Here is a 5026-nt window from a genome sequence, read left to right as displayed (position 1 = left end):
CGGCACCCCAAGTAATGAATATTTTAGCCACCTCCCAACCCCCCTCCCCCCTCACCCCTGAAATGTTCCTGGCTACGCCCCTAATATCAACAGCTCTCAATAGATAGTCAACATTAACAGGATACGCGAAATTTCCTTTATTTTATGCACCATGTAGGCAGCGTTTCTTTCTTTATTTGCATGCAGGCAAAGCACACACTTCAGAAAGCGCTTGTGTGAAGGCTGCGTTCACAATGCAGTCCCCGTCAAACTTTCAAGGCGTTAACAAATTCCGCCAATTAAATTTTCAACGAAACGCGTTAGTTTTGCAAAACGCTGGCAAACTTACACTGCGTTTTACATCATTCGCGTTTGTCGTCCGATGAATCAGCAGTCAGTGCTACACAAACCTCAATGAGCTTGTCGTTTGTTTTCTTGCCGTTGGGGCGATCGCTTGCGGTCGTGGAGGCGGCACAATTCTTTCTCATACTGTTGGCTGCTGCTTCTGTGGTCGCGGAAGCGCTGGCCACTCTGTGTCAAGGAGAAGTTTTGAATCATGACGCATGGCACAGCTGAATGAAGGTCTATTGCCGTCTTCATAATCTCAGCAAGGCTACCATTACGAGCCACAAAAACACCACCACTGTCAAGCTTCATAACCATGGCAGAAATAGAAGCCGAGTCTTGCATCTCGCGAAGTGTTATATCGGAGACGTTGAACGCCAGCTCACTGTGCTCTTCGACCCGGTCCTGCCGCCAAATGGGCTCATCCAACAGCACGAAAGCATTCGTGTGCGCGTAGATCAAGTTACCGATCGCATCTCAAACCCCATCTGCGGTCGATCCGACGAGCATCGCGGCCATGTTCCTTCAAGTTTATGTCGCCAAGTGTAGGGTTGTCGAAATAAAACAATGCAAATACTCCCGCGCATTCCTGTTCTTACGTCATTTTGTCGTCACAACCCGAACACGAAAAGCGACTGTTAGCGGCCAACAGAGGCTTTCTAGTTTCACTTACGTTCCCATGGCAAAGAGCGTTGAATCTTCACGCGCAATGAAGCCAATGGGATAGCGAGGTACATATGTAGGGGCGTGTAAACACATAAAATCCGTTTCTTTTTTTTTTTTTTTTGCACGAGTTTTTTTGCAAATAGAAAAATAAGTAAAACAACTACCCGAGATTATTCGGTCGCGTCCATTTCTTCAGCGCTGAAAGAAAAGAGCATGGCTTATGGAAACTAGCGTAGTAATCAGTGCAGTGAGCAAAAGGATCAAAGCATTTTTAAAACTTAGAATGAATAGCTGGCCGAGTTGGAAGGAATTCATCTTGGGACATTGCGCAAACAACAGTTGTGGACGAAGAAGAAACACACGGGACGAGCGCTGACTATGAACTGAAATATTTTAATAAGAAAACACATGAAAACGACCATTCATCTTTTAGAGTTCACCCCCCGTCTGCGTATTACGAGACACTTTCATAGCAGCGTGATGACACGTCTTGCTATCTCAAATTCAAAAACGCCACCTCACTGTCCAGCAGTGCCAAAGACGGTTGGCCGACACACGAGGTGCCCCCCTTTTTTATTTGTTACGCTTCTACTATCTCTCTTGACACTTGTTCCATGTGCTTGAACAAAACTTCAGTGTCACTGAATTTCGGCTCATAGTTACAATCGCGACAATGCATTGCATGATGAGAGTATGCACACCCCTTCAACGAACTCTGGTGCTCTCTTAAACGGATGTTCGAACAGCGCCCCGTTTGGCCAATATGCACCCGCCCACGTGAAAAGCCTACATGAGGAAGACGTGAGGGCATGTCGGCGGGGTTGAGATCGGTAGGGATCCAGCGCGATCGTAAGCCCCTTTTTATTGTCAAAAAAGAAAAAAAAACACACACACAATTCCCATGGCAGGGAACGAATATGTCCAACAGTGATGGCCTTGCGCAGTTGCAAGTTGTCCGTGTGGACGAGAGTTCGGGGATCCACCAGCAGGGCGGCGAGGAACCAGGCAAGTGCTTCTCAAAAAAAAAAAAAAAATATGACAACTGGGCGATGTGATGACTGCCAGGGCTGACTCGGCGGTGACCACTCCGAGTCCCGTGGTAGAGGCGTCGGCGAAGGATTGAGGCATGAATGGTGGGTGTGGAGCAAGGGGCACAGTGTGGGGCAACGCTTGCCAAAGTCTCGTAAACACTGCACACCATAGTCGAGGAGGAGGGTGTCCGTTCACGGACGCGTCAAAGAGCGGTCAAAGGGCATGATAGCCGGCCCGGTACAATAAAAAATAAAAACACCAAAGTCCCGCAAGTTTTTGGTACATAGAGATGGGCTGGGGGATGTCTAGGAGACGCAGGGTCTCGTGGAGTGAACGAACCCTCTGTGGGGTATGAGAGATCACAGCGCGCTTAGTGTCCAAATCAAAGCACAAAAAACTCATGAGACGGGTGGGAACAATGTGGGTGTCGCGCAAGTTGATGCGGAATTCACACGTGGCTAAGCCATCCAAAAAAGACTGGGTGTTGGGCCAGGAACTCGGGGTCGCTATGTGCGAGTAGAAAGTTATCAATGGATGACAAGGCCCAAAGTCCCCGGTCACGGAGAGTCCTGGCAATGGCGGTTGCTAAAGTCTGCATGAGAAAGGGGGCTGAACGGACCCCCAAGGGAAGCCTGGTGAAAGAGTAATAACACCCGTCCAGCCGAAACGTTGTAAGGCGCTGAGCTTGCGGATGGAGCCCTATGTGGTAAAAGGTAGGGTGCCTTCATGTGCGCTTCGCATAGGGTGATGACAACTGCCTGTTTCCCTTTCCCACACCCTCGTCCACCGCCATTTTGTTCCTCTCATTGTTTCCCCGTGCGCCGGAAAGTGGCCTTTGTGTCCATCGGTAATCCCATCCGGGAGGGAAAATGCTAATCCTCCCTCCGTGGGTTCCACAACGCTGCTCCGAACTTCTGAGATAAGGTGCCTGTTTCCGGGAGGGTTATAAGCCCCACGGATTATCGCCGAGGAGCAAAATGGCTGCTGGTTTGTCGGCGAGTGGTATTACAAAGGATGGCATCACCCTAGCAAAGCGCACATGAAGGCTCCCTAGTAAAACGCTTCCGCCAAGTCCAGCTTGGCAAAATATGCATTCTTAGGGAGAGGGACCTGGAGGAGGACCTTAGGGAGGGGGTCCAGCCGAAAGGTTGGGGCTTGCAAGTGTTTATTTAACTGACTTGCATCGTGTACAAAACGAGACTCTTTAGAGTACTTAGGGACAAGCTGGATCGGGCTAAGAAAGGGGCCCCTTGTTGTCGGACGATTAACGCCAGAGGTCAACAGGGAGGTTACGGCGGTGCGTAAGGCAGAAAGCTGATCGTCCTTGGGGGGGGGGGGGGGGGGGCGGTTGTTGACCACAGACTGGGCTGCAGAGTTCATGCGAAGGTTTCCGTAGTCGGCAGAAAGGTAAAAAGAAAACATTTCAGCAGTTTTATGCCAGTTCACGTTAGGGGAGGGGGGAGACTGGGTCTGACAGGCTGCCACTGTAGAGGCGCAAGGAGGACAGGTGCACGAGAGTCATCATCGTCTGCGGGTTGGTCTTCGTCGGAAAGCTCATCCTCCGCAGAATGATCGTGTCAGGATTCTATCAGCGGCGACAGCCCAGGTATCCTCTTCTTCCTCGGAGGACTGTGAAACAGTACTAAGTGACTCTATGTAAGAGGGCGGCGTGTCTAGAATGTTCGCTGCTTGTGTAGCCTGGAGAAGAATGTCTGGGCGGTGGACAACGTCCTGTACTATGGCGACTACTTGTTGTTCGCCCATGCCGATTATGTGACTCAATTTTATATATATCACAATTTAATCGTGGAGACGGCAGTGAGCGTTGTAGTCATTCTAACTAGAGCCACTCTATATGGCAGCGTAGCTGCCAGAGTAGCGCCACGCTTTTCCCTGTGCCGCCTCTCACCGTGATTGGTCACACGCGGTACCCTAGCAACGAGCTGAGCTGGCTCAGTTTCTCTAGCAACCGAGTGACTACTCGAGTCGTCACGTGACCTCGCAAGAGCTATGATGTCACCGGTAAGATGGCAGCGCCCAGAGCTGGTGGATACGAGTTTGTTCGGTGCGCTGTAGTCGTAATGTGCCGCTGCTTGCCGACGATTTCGGACTTCTTCGTGCTCTCTGACGCAGGTATAACGTGAAGATCTGAAAGAATGTGACTTTACACCTTTTCTGTGCAAGATCGCTTCGGACATTAGTACTTGTGCGACAGCATCAGTCATATCGCCGTTCGTTCGAGGATCGATAAGACATTTTGCATGCAATTTTCGCGTACTCCTAGCCTTGTTTGAACGTTGGAATATTTGAGAACCAATGCGAATGGTATGTATCGCATGTTGGAGCTTGGGGAAGTTGTTTCAGCCCCAGGTAACCGCGTAATCACCAACGTTTAGCGAGGAAGCTCCTGCGATCTTTACGTTTTGTACTAATCAACGATCTTACGATATAGCTTTTAGGATAACGTTTCCGCATTTTCTAGCTTCCTTCAAAAGTTTTCATTTCTGAGAATCGAAACGAAGATCTCCCATGGAATCTGCTGTGGTTCAACCTCTTCTGAAGCCCGAAAGCTTGTGTGAGAACGTGCTTGTATCTTCAAAGTTGCCATGTGAGATGGCGGTGGATCATCCTTTCAATTAGTTTGCAGGTGCAGGACGTCAGCGACATTTTGCGAAATGAGGACAACTCATTCGCGCGCTTTGCTGCTTTCTTCACAGCTGTCACGGTCAATTGCAACCTGGCATCGGGTAATACTCCTTTCTGCCAAATGTTGTTGATGTAGGCTAGTAGTTTGGGTCGGTCTTCTTCGTCGATATTTTGAGGGCCTGGTTAGTTATACCATCAGGTCCTAGGGCACTCCGTCGACGGCAGTTTCAGAACCATGTGTCAGGTTCTGCATTCGAGACCATCCGTATTTCGGGTGATACGAGTGTTAGTTCGAGAACACTGTCATTTCTAAGGAGAGGACAAGTGAATGTTGGCGATCCGTTCTTGAGGCATCGTA

The sequence above is a fragment of the Ixodes scapularis genome, unplaced genomic scaffold, assembly GCF_016920785.2.
Source record: "Ixodes scapularis isolate PalLabHiFi unplaced genomic scaffold, ASM1692078v2 PGA_scaffold10__122_contigs__length_95168666, whole genome shotgun sequence".
Lineage (NCBI taxonomy): Eukaryota > Metazoa > Arthropoda > Arachnida > Ixodida > Ixodidae > Ixodes > Ixodes scapularis.
This window is presented reverse-complemented; position numbering follows the sequence as displayed.